This window comes from Nicotiana tabacum, chromosome 24 (assembly GCF_000715075.1).
Source record: "Nicotiana tabacum cultivar K326 chromosome 24, ASM71507v2, whole genome shotgun sequence".
NCBI lineage: Eukaryota > Viridiplantae > Streptophyta > Magnoliopsida > Solanales > Solanaceae > Nicotiana > Nicotiana tabacum.
The window spans coordinates 93,594,579-93,609,815 of NC_134103.1; positions in this window are offsets into that span (position 1 = coordinate 93,594,579).

Below are 15,237 nucleotides of genomic sequence, written 5' to 3' on the forward strand. Positions count from 1 at the left end.
TGTGCTAATTTCATGAGTTGGTCCACGATCACCCAAATTGAGTTAAACTTACGCGGAGTGCACGGTAACCCTATAACAAAATCCATGTTGATCATTTCCCATTTCCCCATTGGAATTTCTATACTCTGAGCTAACCCACTGGGCCTTTAATACTCGGCCTTCACTTGTTGGAAGTTTGAACATTTTGCCACAAAGTCCGCCACACCCCTCTTCATGTTATTCCACCAGTAAACTTCCTTGAGGTCATGATACATTTTTGTAGAACCCGGGTGCATGGAATATCTAGAAGTATGAGCCTCTGTCATGATTCTTTCCCGAAGACCATCTACGTATGGAACACATAGTCGCCCTTGGTACCCTAATGTTCTGTCATCCATGCCAAGAGAAAAAGCCGTAGTCTTATGTTTATGAATCTCTTCCTTCAGCTGAACCAACAGTGGATCACTATATTGCTTCTACTTGACCTCCGTCACAAGCGATGATTCCTCCCTATTCCGCACAATCACTCCCCCTTCATTAGAGTCCGCAAAACGAACTCCCAAACTGGTGAACTTCCCAGGCCAATGGCCTTTGACATGCCTCCAAGTGAGCCAAACTACCCATAGATTTCCGACTAAGAGCATCCGCCACCATATTAGCTTTCCCTTGATGATATAAAATGTCGATGTCATAATCTTTGAGCAACTCAAGCCAGCTTTTCTGCCTTAAGTTCAATTCCTTCTATTTGAAAATGTATTGAAGACTCTTGTGGTTCGTGAATACATCTGCATGGACTCCATACAAATAATGACGCCAAATTTTTAATGCAAAAACCGTCGCCGTAAGCTCTAAGTCATGAGTTGGATAGTTCTTTTCATGATTCTTAAGTTGCCTTGAAGCATATGCTATAACCTTACCATGTTTCAATAATACACACCCAAGACCGATCCTTGAAGCATCGCAATACACCACAAACCCCTCGGTACCCTCTGCAGGGTCAATACCGACACCGAAGTCAATCTTGATTTCAATTCCTAGAAGCTCCTTTCACAAGCATCTGACCACTGGAACTTAACCGCCTTCTGCGTCAATTTAGTCAATGGAGAGGTAAGAGTGGAGAACCCCTCCACAAATCTCTTATAATACCCGGAAACCCAAGAAACTGTGAATCTCTGTTGGAGTAGTAGGTCTAGGCCAATCCTTCATTGCCGCAATCTTTTGAGGATCAACCTTAATTCCTTCTCCGGAGACCACATGACCCAAGAATGTAATAGATTCAAGCCAAAACTCACATTTCGAGAACTTTGCATACAAGTGGTGGTGATGAAGAGTCTGCAGAATTGCCCTGAGGTGGTCGGCGTGATCCTCTCGACTTCGTGAATATACAAGGATGTCGTCAATGAATACTATCATAAAAGAGTCAAGAAACGGCCTGAAGACTCGATTCATAAGATCCATGAAAGTTGCCTGGGAATTTTTTAGCCCGAAAGACATTACCAAAAATTCAAAGTGCCCATATCGGGTTCTGAAAGCTGTTTTCGGAATATCTTTCTCCCTTGCCTTCAATTGATGGTACCCGAACCGCAAATTAATTTTGGAGAAGAACTTAGCACCTTGTAATTGATCAAACAAGTAATCTATTCTAGGCAATGGGTATTTGTTTTTGATTATGACTTTGTTGAGTTGCCGATAATTAATACATATCCGCAACGATCCATCTTTCTTCCTGACAAAGAGAACCGGTGCGCCCCAAGGCGACATACTCGGTCGGATGAAACCTTTCTCTAGCAAATCCCTTAGTTGTTCCTTTAGCTCTTTTAATTCTACCGACGCCATTCTATAAGGTGGAATGGATATAGGCTGCGTTCCCAATATCACATCAATCCCAAAATTAATTTTCCTATCTGGAAGAATTCCAGGGAGCTCATCCAGAAATACATCGGGGAAATCATTCACAATTGGTACAGATTCAAGGGTAGGCACCTCAGCAGTGGTGTCCGTAACTCGGACCAAATGGTAAATATACCCCTTCCTGATCATCTTTGTGGCCTTAAGGTAAGAAATAAACCTACCTTTTGGCATAACATTATTCCCTTCCCACTCAACAGCTAGCTCATTAGGAAACTCAAGCCTCATGATTCTGGATAGGCAATCGAGTTTGGTAAAATATGAATAAAGCCAATCCATTTCCATTATTACATCAAAATCAATCATCACCTAGTTCAATAAGATCGGCCATGGTATCCCGACCACGCACCATGACAACGCAATCCCTATAAACCTGTGCGGCCATAATAGACTCGCCAACCAGAGTAGATATAGAGAACGACTCATGAAGCTATTCCAGTTCTATCCCGAAACTCGTAGCAACATAAGGAGTAACATAGGACAAAGAAGATCCGGGATCAATAAGGGAATACACATCATGAGATTGAACGGTCAATATACCTGTGACGACATTTAGGGATGCCTCCGCACTCTGTCGACCACTCATAGCATAGAATCGATTGGGTCCCTTCGAACTCTATGCACCACCCCTAGCTGTACCACGCCCTGCGGGTGCTGAAGAGCCTCGAGCTGGAGGGTGTGCTGAAGATGTAGCAGCTATAGGATCGGGTGACTGAGTTGTGCCCCTGCCTGCACCTTGACGGGATGCACGACACTCCCTTTGAATATAACCTCTCATTCCACATCCGTAACATACTGGCATGTCTAGGTAGCAAACTCCCGAATGTATCCTACCACACTTAGGGCATGGGGCCCTCTACTGCTGCTGGAATCTCCCTCTTGGTCGGCCCTGATGGTGGGACCCCCTATTGCCCTGACCGGGCCTAAAGCGACTCCCATGCTACTGACCGTGCCCTGATGGTGGGGCACTAGCTGAAGACTGAGCATAAGACTGGGACGACCCTGATGATCCTCCCCAAAAAGCTGATCTCCTACCTCCAAATGAATCCCCAAGGTTGCCCGCTAATCGGGCCCTACTACTACTTTCCCGTTCCATCCTGAGCTTTAACTTTCGAGCCTCTGTAGCTTGGGCAAATGCCACCATCCTTCCATAGTTCATGTCAGAATTTAGAGCAATTATGGAAGCCTCATTAATAACCAAAGGGCTAAGGACCTGCACAAATCGACGCACTCTTGCCTCCATAGTCAACATCATATGAACAACATACTTCGACAGGCGCACGAACTCCATGTGATACTCCCACACATTCCTACTACCCTATTTAAGGGTCTCAAACTCCATAGCATGGTCTACCTTAGTCTCGGCAGGCAAGAAATGGTCTATGAAGGCATCCGCGAACTCATTCCATCTCGCCGGAGGGCTCCCCTCCTCACGGGAATCTTCCCACATCTCAAACCAGGAATATGCCACCCCTTTCAGACGATAAGAGGCTAACTCTACTCCCTCTACTTCAGTAGCACACATAACTCGGAGAGTCTTATGCATCTCATCAATGAAATTCTGAGGGTTTGCCCCGGGATCAGTACCTATGAACATTGGAGGGTCTAACTGAAGGAACCTGTTTACCTTAGAACCAGAAGAATATTCTTACGAGCTAAATAAGGTGGGTGAAACATTTGACCTTTGAGCCTAGGAAGCTACTAACTGAGTCAACATCTGAATAGTTCCTCTAAGATCCACATCGGAAATACCGGGACCTAAAGCTAGGGCTGGAGGTGGAACAGGTATATCGGTGGGAGGGATTATGGCACCCTACGTGGGTGTAGGAACTGGGGTAGTCTGTTCTGGAGTAGACGAATCAGGCAGTGTGATAGTAGGGGGATTATCCTCACCCGCATTATCAAGTAGGGGATCAACAGCCACTCCTGGGGTGGCATTGGCTTCTTGGACAATTCTCGCTCTCTTCTTAGGTGCCATTTACTGAAAGTTAGAACAATGCACGAGTTAGGAGAAAACAACCTCACACTCCGCTCTATCACATGATATAGAACAACAATGAAGGGTATCATTCTTAAATGTCTAAGTAGCCCCCTAATTATAGATGTGGTCGACAACACACCGATAAGAAGGGCTCTACTAGACACGGCTCCGAGACATCCTAGGACACTTTAAAACCTTAATCTCTGATACCAAGTTTGTCACGCCCCAACCTCAGGGAGCGCGACCAGCGCTCAACTGATTGAACCCGGTCGAGCAAGCCTATTAAACCTTTCTTACCCGACTCAATCATAATCCAAAAAGGGATTACATCACCATTTGTAAAACCGGGGAGAGATCAGTTATATAAACATTGCTAGTTCATTTTTCTTATATACATTATGCCATAGTTGAATTTCCAAAATACAACTCGATCCAACGACCACCCCAACATACATACACGACCCACATAAACGTCTACGGAGCCTCTAAAAGTACAAATGAGCAACATGACAATACCAATAACAAGGCCCCACCTATACCTCAAAATATGAAAACTTATACAAAAGAAGGACTACATCACCCCTAGGATAAATGGGGCTCACCAAGACTGTTGTGAGGAGAGAAAGAGAGCACCACTATCTGCGATCGACACTATCTTCAATGGAAGCACCTACATCCATTCAAAGATGTAGCGCCCCTGGCAAAAGGGACGTTATTACTGTCGAATAATACTAGTATGTAAGGCAATCACTAATCTTAGTAGAATGAACAGTAAAACAAAGAGAAGGCAGTCATAATAATCAATAAGTACTTCATAGAAATACAAAGAAAACATGAAGTAAGGATCATATAGTTTCCAATTCAATCTTTTCATCTTTTTAGATTAATAATCTTTAGTGCCAAAGCCACAACTCAAAATGCCACTGTGTTTTTACACAGAGTCCGGTCTCAGCCCGACCGGCTAAGCCATCTCAAGTGAGACATATCCATATCCACAATGTAATTCAATAATCCCAATACAAATGCCACCATGTGTACATCGTGGCGTCCGATCTCGGCCCGATCGGCTAAGCCATCTCACTTGAGACATAACCTCTTTCAATTATTCACTAAATTCACATTTCTTTCCCATCTTTCGTTACATGGCGCAAACAGCCTCATTTATTAAGTAGTTCTTGGCACTTGGGAACATTTTACAATTCAAGTCTTTCCCTTTTTATTTGTTCAAATAACATAATCATTCATTTCGATAAGTACCATTACATAAGGCATTTCACACATAAGGGAAGGAGCTTAGAAAATCATAATTACGTTCTCAAATAGCATGATGACATGGTAACCATCTAAAATAATTAGGTAACATAAATCTTTAAATCAAACACACTAAGGCAAATAATTCTAGTATAATCAAGTTGGAACTTACACCAATTATTCGGACGCTAGGAGTTCGATTCTAAGAAGAAGAGAGTTAGCCATACATACCTCAATTGCGCTTCTTTAGACTCTACAATTATCTGGAACCCTTAGCAACCTCAATCTATTTTTTTCAATATACAAATTAAACCCAAAATTAGGAAAACGTTCATGGTTCTAGTTCACTTTTTATTTTTCCCACACTCTTTATCACATGCATGCAAGATGAACAACCCTTATACCGATGGACCATCTTATTAATACTCTATTATAGCTATGTTTGAAATTAAGAGTTGGGGTGATGAAGTCTTACCTTTTTGGATGAAAAATTTGGTGCTCTACTTGAATATTTCCAAGCTTTGAGTGATGGTTAAAGATTAATTGATGGGAATTAGGCTCTCCCTCTAGAACCCTCTCTCTCTCTCACTAGAAATATCAGAAATGAACTTCAAAATAAGCTAAATGGGTGTCTTAACGGAATGGGGGTTGGGTTTTAAATTTTAAAAAAGTGCCCTGACACAGGTCTGCGGTCGCATATGCGACCTCATAATGGTTATGCGATCCGCAAAGTGACCGAAGAAATGGCCCTCAGGGGCCTAAACTTTCGGCTCAGGTATGCGACCAGTATGCGGTCTGCATACTTGTTCTGCGATCGCATAATGCACCGCAGAACTCCCTCCGCAAAAACCTAAGAGGAATTATGCGACCGATATACGGTCGCTTAATCGACCGTAAAACTGACCTCAAGTTGGCCAAACTTACTGCTTCACTTTGCGGACATTATGCGGAGTCCATAGGGTACTGTTCAATCCAAAAAGTCCGAACCGCGACTCGCAAGCTCGCCGGGAAGAATTTCTACTATAATAACGCAGGAATCTAACTTGGCACCCCGAAACCCCGAGTTTTACGGGTCCTTACACTATTGTTATAATGTAATGTCATTCGGTCTAAAAAATACGTGTGCAACTTATCAACGCCTAGTAAACCGAATGTTCGAAGAACAAATAGGAAAATCAATGGAAGTTTATATTGATGACATGTTAGTTAAGTCCCTGCGAGTAGAGGACCATTTAAAGCATTTGTAGGAGACTTTCGATATACTGAGGAAGTACAATATAAAGCTCAACCTCGAAAAGTGTGAATTGAGGGTTGGCTGGGGCAAGTTTCTTGGTTTTATGGTGTCCAATCGGGGAATTGAAATCAACCCCGATTAAATCAAATCCATCGAGGATATCATGGTAGTGGATAATGTAAAGGTCGTGCAGAGGCTGACGAGTTGGATAGCCACCCTAGGACGATTCATTTCGAGATCCTCAGATAGGTGCCACTGATTCTTCTCGCTGCTTAAGAAGAAGAGAAATTTTGCATGGACTCCGAAACGCCAGCAGGCCTTGGAGGAACTAAAGCGGTATTTATCGAGCCCACCGCTGCTTCACCCCCCTCCCCCGAAAGTGGTCAAACAACTTTACCTATACTTGTCAGTCTCGGAGATAACGGTAAGTGGAGTCCTGGTCCGAGAAGAACAAGGTATGAAATTCCATGTCTATTATGTTAGTCGGACCTTAGGAGAGGCCGAAACTAGATATCCACACTTAGAAAAATTAGCGCTTGCTTTAATAAGCGCCTCTAGGAAACTAAAACCATATTTCCAATGTCATCCAATATGTGTTGTAACAACTTATCCTCTTCAAAATATTTTGCACAAACCCGAGCTTGCAGGTCGATTGGCCAAATGGGCCGTAGAAATCAGTGGGTACGATATTGAGTATCGACCCCGAACTACCATCAAGTCTCAAATCTTGGCAAACTTCGTGGCTGAGTTTATGCCCGTCCTCGTACCCAAGGTTGAAAAAGAACTACTAATAAAATCGGGTACATCTTCGGGAGTCTGGACCCTCTTTACGGACGGTGCTTCGAACGCGAAGGGGTCCGGACTAGGCATCGTACTAAAATCACCCACAGGTAATGTAGTTAGACAGTCTATCAGAACTACAAAATTGACTAACAATGAGGCCACGATTGCAGGTCTCGAACTAGCTAGAAGCTTGAGAGCGGAGGTCATAGTGGCTAAGTGTGATTCCCTCATCATGGAAAACCAAGTTAACAGGACTTTTGAAGTTCGATAAGACCGAATGCAGAGGTACTTGGATAAACTACAAGTGACTCTACATCGATTTAAGGAATGGACCTTGCAACATGTACCTCGAGAACAAAACAACGAGACCGACATTCTTATAGACTTAGGTTCATCGGTCGAAGACGACGAACTCAACTTGGGGACTGTCGTACAACTCATGAGATCGGTAATCGAAGAAGGTCACGCCGAGATAAGTTCCATAAGTTTAACCTGGGATTAGAGAAATAAATACATAGAGTACTTAAAGAACGGGAAGCTTCCATCATATCCAAAGGAGTCGAGACCTCTGCACACAAAGGCATCACAGTTCACTTTGTCCAAAGACGGAACACTATTTAGAAGGACATTCTATGGACCATTGGCAATATGTTTAGGATCAGGAGATACCGACTATTATCCTACGGGAAATTCATGAGGGCACTTGTGAAAATTATTTCGGTGCCGATTCGCTGGTTCATAAAGTAATCAGAGCAGGGTACTATCTGACCGATATGGGTAAGGATGCAAGGGAGTTCGTTCAAAAATACGATAAATGCCAAAGGCATGCGCCCATGATTCATTAAACCAGGGAACTACTTCGCTCGGTCCTGTCCCCACAGCCCTTCATGAAATTGGGAATGGACATCGTTGGCCCTCCTCCGTCGGCCCTAGGTAAGGTTCAATTTATTTTGTTTATGACCGATTATTTCTCTAAATTGGTTGAAGTACAGGCTTTCGAGAAAGTCAGAAAAAAGAAAGTCATAAACTTCATTTGGGACCACATCATATGTCGATATGGGATGCCCTCCGAGATTGTATGTGATAATGGAAAATAATTCATTGGCAACAAAGTAACTAAATTTCTCGAGGATCACAAGATCAAAAGTATCCTATCAACACCTTATCATCCTAGCGGGAACGGACAAGCCGAATCGACCAACAAAACCATCATACAAAATCTTAAGAAGAGATTGACCGACACCAAAGAAAAATAGAGAGAAATACTACCCGACGTTCTATGGGCATACCGCACAACATCGAAATCTAGTACCAGAGCAACACCATTCTCGTTAGTTTATAGACCCGAAGCTCTGATCCCGGTCGAGGTAAGAGAATCTAGCATCAGGATTCAATATGCAAAAGAGGAGTCGAATAACGAGACCATGTATACGAGCCTAGAATTGTTGGACGAAAGACGCGAAGCCGCTCTCTTTCGATTGGCCGCCCAAACACAGCGGAACGAAAGATACTACAATCGAAGAGCCAATCTTCAACATTTTAAAGTCGGGGACTTGGTGCTAAGAAATGTCGCCCTCAACACCCGAAATCCGAATGAAGGGAAACTGGGTCCCAATCGGGAAGGACCGTACCAGTCGAAATCATCAGAAAAGAATCCTACAAGCTCGGCACAATGAACGACAAATAACTGCCGAGCAATTGGAACGTATCGCACCTAAAATGATACTACTGCTAAGGTACGGCCCCTCCCATTTTCATTTATATTTTAAACTAACCCTTGCAGGTGTTCGACCAGAAACATCAATGGATTCTTCGACACGAAGACTTTAGGTCTAAAGGCACGCGTTGCACTCTTTTCCCTTTAGACCGGTCTAGTCCCAAATGGGTTTTCCGGCAAAGTTTTTAATGAGGCAACTATTGATCGTGCTAACTTAGAACAATTCAACAGTATCCGGGGCTTCTTTACAATCAACCTCGAACATTGGGGGGTATTTCCCACGAATGTCAACTTTGATGCGAGAAAGTTACTTCATGGAAGCAGGGCCTCGATAGGAAATATTTGTAAGGGCCAAATGGTCAAATGAACCTTGCCCGCGTAGTTTGCTCGAGCCCTGGCACAGAATATGTACACATGTATAATCATTTATAAAGAGAAGTATTTTTCTTTACCGATATCTCATGCCTTAGAAAATTTGTTTTACTTTACAATTTCATACTCTCGATCTATTATGTAAGCAGGCTTAAGGGCCGACCATAACCAAAGTTCGGATAATTACCCCCACGCTCGGAGACTATCGTCCGAAAAATAAACGAGATCGAATTATTAAAACTCCGAGATCATAAGAGCTTTTAAGTAATAGGCCACTGCCACCCCACTCGGGGATTGACACTTCGGGGAAGCTCGAAGTAAAACGGGAAAATAAATCCAAGGGGCAAATCCCGAACTAAAGAGGCTATGGATGAATTAACACGGGTCGGAGATGTCTGAATTCAGTAACAAAACAGGCCTTCGAATTCTTTCATAAACCGGTTAAAAAGGCTACCCCCCGACAAAATCATCAAAGGCTTCGATAATATCAAGCATCGAAAACTTTAATGAGTACAAAATTGTTCGAACTCTCGAATAATTCCTTATTTCATGCTAAGGCATTACAAGTTTTGCAAATACAAATGATAAAAAACTTTTTCAAGCCAAAAACGGGAGAAAGCCATAAACAATCTTTTTACAAAAGCCTAAGGGCTATTTTTTTCTTTGAGTTCGAGAGACCATCCTCGCTGAAATAAAAAACCTAAGGGTTACCTTACTTCGAGTTCGAGCAAGTATTCACTCGATCGTAAAGCCTAAGGGCTATACTAGTTCGGTTTCAATCAAATTATCTAAATCTCAGACCTTAGAATACAACTTCATAATTTTATAGGACAGGAAGGAAGAAAGTTTATATATATATGTCAAAAAGTATTTATAAGGGAAGTATGGCCTGATCAAATTTCTCTACAAAAGACCGAAACGGTCTTAAAAGAAACACAAAAGATACTAATCCTAATGGACTTCGTCTTCTCCAGGAGCAGCAACTTCGCCCTCGAGGCCTTCTTCGCTTTCAGATCCACTCATACTCCCAGAATCATCATCATCCGGAAAGTTCAACACTCTGGCTTCAGCTTCAAGCTCCTTAGCATTCTTGATCTCGGTTGTAAGATCGAAGCCATGAGCATGGATCTCCTCGAGAGTCTCCATTCGACACTGGCATTTAGCATGCTTGGCAACCCAGTTTGCTCGAGCCTGAGCAGCTTCGGCAACCTCCTTTGATCGAAGCTGAGCAACTTCAGCGTCGGACCGGTAGACGACCACCATTGCATCAACATTAGCCTTGGCCATTTCGACCTCCGATTTGGCCTTGTATGTTCTGTGGCTAGCCTCTCTCGATCGGAAGTTGTTGAACCCAACCGAGACTTGAACTCATTAATTTTCTTGGCTTGCACCAAAGCCTTCTCTTTCAAGCTTCGAAGTTAGGTCTCAGCCGAGGCCAGTTGAGCTCAGGCAGCCTCCATTTCTGAGGCAAGGCGGTCCATGTTCGTCTTCCATGTCTCGGCCTCTGCTTTCACTGCATCCACTTCCTCACGAACCTGGCCGATCACATCGAGCTTTCGCTGGACCTATGGAACCGAACTGTTAGCTACAACGCCCGAGTCAGTGTCATTAACTTCAAAGATTCTTTTTACCCGCTCGTCCAGATCAGCTTGTTCTTTTCGAGTTGCTTTTAGCGCAACCCAAAGTCCTTTTTCTTCCCCTTCTCTCTGCTCACTGAGAAGCTTGAAAGCATCTTTCTCCTCAGTAAGCCCTCGGATTTCGTCTTCGTACCGGCTCAGCTCCCCTCGGGATTGAAAGAAAGCCTCATGATGAAGCACAGAATCATACAAAAATAGAAAGAAGATATTATACAAGGGGAGAAAAATACAAATATGAAAATTGACAAAGAAATTATGAACTTACCCGGGTTAGGGCCTGTTGGGCTTCGTTGAAAATACAATACGCTCTCACCTCGTCTATCTAGGCTTGGTCTTCTTCCATGACCAAACATCGGAGGTAGATAACCACCTCTACTGGGGCAGCAAGAACTCGGGCATTCTCTGGGACCATGATAATGATTGTTCGCTTACGCCCGGGATCGGCACTAGGGGCCGGAAATTGATTGGTCAGTTTAAAACTCGAGGAAGCCTCGCCCGAGCTCTTCTTTGAAGCCTCCAAGTCACTCAGACCGGTGACATCTTTTACCCCAATAAAATAACAACGGAAAGGATCTTCCTCTCTGTAGGCTCCCTCCCCATGACAAGTCTCCACGGCCTGAGCGTCGCATATCATCGACTCGGAAAATAAAGGAAACGAGGGGGAATCCTCAATCTCTATTTCCCCAAGTGGGTCTTTTAGGGCTGCGCCTCTATCTTGGGGAGCCTCAAGCCCGATTTCTGCACCGCCATCCACCGCCTTTTCAATGGTCTCTTTTCCCCGAGATAAAGCATCTTCGGTTCCTCTCAGCTCGGGGACTTAGGCCGAAGTCTCCTCCTCGACCTCATCAAGCCTAGATGGAGCAGTATCAACTGAACTCCCACCGGTTCCGAAGTTCTTCGAATCTCTGTGCTAGCTCGCGCACGGGGCACCAACCCAAAATCGTCTTCTTTCTCTTCTTCTTCTTCTTCTTCTTCTTCTTCTTCTTCTTCTTCTTATTTTTATCCATTAGTCTTTAGACTGACTCCATAGTCAGCGGGATTGTGTTCCCCTCGGGTTTACAGGCTGTTATCTTCTTGGGTTTTTGATCCTCAGAGTTGGAGGCCCTTTTCCTCTTATTTTCCTTCGCCGGTTTCGAGATAGGTGGTGAAACTTCTTCATCACCGGACGAGGGTCTCATAGTCGCATCCTTTCCGAAACCTACAAAAGGAGAAAGTAAGTAAACTCATGTTTGAAAAGATGCTTGAACGATAGGCAAATCGGTTAGTCAGGAAGAAGGATTACCATGAGTACGAGCCTCCCACCGACCCTTTGAAAAATTATGCCATGTGCGCTCGGCGTATGTTGACGTCGAAACCAAGCTCCTAACCCAGTTCTCGAGGTAGGGAACCATACCCGGCATCCAAGTAACGGCTGTGTCGAGAAAAACACTGATAATAAAGGATGAAGAAGTAAAAACAACAAACAAAAATTAATGATGGAATCATACTTACATTTCATATTCCATTTCTCAGGAAATGGCATGCTCTCAGCCAGGATTAGGTCCGTGGTCTTCACCCGAAGGAACCGGCCCATCCAGCCCCGATCTTTGTCTTCATCTATACTCGAGTTGAGTGCCTTGGTGGCCCGGCATTGAAGCTTTATCAGCCCACCTCGATAGAGTCGAGAGCTATATAATCTTATAAGGTGGTCAGGGGTGAAGGGAAGCACGTCAATTTTGCTCACAAAGAAATGGAGCAGTATCACGATCCTCCAGAAAGAAGGGTGAATTTGGCCGATGGTCATCTGGTATTTCTTGCAGAAGTCTACGATGACTATACCGAGGGGACCCACCGTGAAAGGGTAAGTGTATCACTCAGAAACCCTTCCACGTGGTTGGCGATCACTTCTTCTGGTACTGGTATCACAACCTCTTTCTTCTGGTCAAGGAGGCTTTTGGATATCGAGCATATATATCTCGATACCGGCTCGCATTGACCAGGAACCGATGTTGATACCCAATTTTTTCTCTATATATATATATATATATATATATATATATATATATATATATATATATATATATATATATATATATACACACACACACAGCATATGCATCATCATTCGATTTACAAGCATACACAAGTTTTTTCATAATCTTCCATGATATTTAAAGATTTTAAATCAATTTATTTCTGCATTTTATTATATAAATATCCAATAATTATCCTCCTAATTATTTTTATGATGATTTAATCATCCAAACTTATCATTTATACAATTATGGGGTTTTAAATATTTTCAGTGCATTTCGTATAATTACATTTGCATTTTTCAAGGCTAAATTGCATATTTTGCAATAATAGCCCATATGTACATATAATTACATTATTTATATAAAAAAAATTTTTTATATTTTTATAATGTTAAATAATTGTTTTTAATCATTTTTATGCACAAATTATATTTTATTTATTTATTTATTTATTACTTTTATAAATTATTTATTTGATTAAAATTGGGTATTTCAAATCTAGCCCTAAATTCCTCCTAATTTCGGACCAGACTACCAAGACCTTGGCCCAATACCCCCAGACCAATCCTAAACGACCCAACCCAGTCCAAACCTGACCCAACCCCTTCTCAAATCCCAGCCGTTGATCAAAAATGATCAACGGCTCACAAACGACTTCCCCCTTTCCTTATATCACTCAACCCTAAACCCTAACCTCATTCCCTCCAAACCCGCCACCTCTCTATTCTCTCATCTCTGAAAACCCTAACCTGTCACCTCTCAAAAAGCCTTTCCGAATCTGCCTCAATCATGGATGTTTCCATGATTTTCTTACCTTTTGTGTATTATACCACCATCTCCAACGATTTTATGTTACCTCTTAGTACTTGCCTTGTTTAGGCATGCTGTCCTGTTTTCTTGGTAATAATACAAGGTTGTGTACTTAGCATAATTCAACCATGTTTCAACCTGTTTTGCACCTGTGTATAACAATCTTTGTCAATCTTGCAAACATGTTCTTTTCTCAACTTCTTTTTAGCATATGACTACTTATACGCTAAGTGTGGGACCTATTTCTCAGTTTACATTCAGCTTGATTTTTTAACGTTCTGTGATTTATTCAATTGTTTGCTTTGTTTTCTCAATTTGGTCGTGTCTGTTTAAATCCCTCAATTCCTGTTTCTCAACTTGGTCCCTTCTTTCACTTGTCACCTGAGCTCTTTGAATCCCATTCTTAGCCGGCTGAAAGCCAAGGCTACGTAGGTTCTATCCTTTGACCTCCCTAGTGTGAGTACTGCTCAAGGTTCATTTGAGACCCTTGTGAACTCTAACACACTAGGACTTGGTCCCTAGTCTCTCCTCTGAATTATCTCTGTTAACCTCTCTAGTGTGAGCACTGCCTAGGGTTCTTGAAGCCCTTGGGAACTATGACACACTAGGGTCTTAGTTCTATATGCTCAACTCAGTTTTATGCCCACTGGGAATCACTTAATTCCTGGCTGCCTTATGTCTATGAAGATGTAATTTTGGGCTGTTATGAGCCATGAGAATGAAGGCTTGGCTTGGCTGGGTATATCTTTGGGCTTGCTGTAGGCTCCCTATAGTTATTCTACTTTGTAATTTATTCAATTCATTCTGGTCTGTAATAATTCTTATAATAATATTTTGGGGTATTAGTGAAATTGGGAAAGGGGTTTTATCTTACACTTGTATTGAAATGGGTAGAAATCATGCCTATAGGTTCATTACTTTGCTCAAATGTGTGTTAGAAATCCTGCCTGTAGGTTCTTTATTTAGTTCAAATGTGTTCTGCTTTTACCTGTTAGAAACCATGCTTATAGGATATTGAATAATTAATATCTCAATGTGTGCATAGGATTCTGTTTACCTACGGTTTAATCTACAAATTAGATGCCATTCCTATAGGATCTAAAATCAGTTTTTAATTATAGAAATCATGCCTATAGGATATAAAATTAGTTTTAATTCTCGAAATCATGCCTATAGAGCCTGAATCCATTTTAATTATCACCCTGCTCGTTTCTTTAAGAGTTTTCAACACTATGCTAATTACCATTCTAGAAACCATGCCTATAGGACTCGATTAAGCAATTCTGAACATATTCATGTGATTACCATTGTTAGTTACTGCGTGAATTACCTAGACATCATGCCTATAGGTTTTAATCCCTTATACCTGCAATCAGTAGGCAATTATGTCGGTTCTAAAAATTGTATTAAGAGAAAAGGCTTTTACGTATAAAATGTTTGCTCATTAAATTCAGTGTCATATAAAAATCATGTCTATAGGGCATAACGACTTCAATTGTTGAAACTATCAAAACGCCTAATTTGTTTGCGTGTATTTGCTGCCTAAGTGT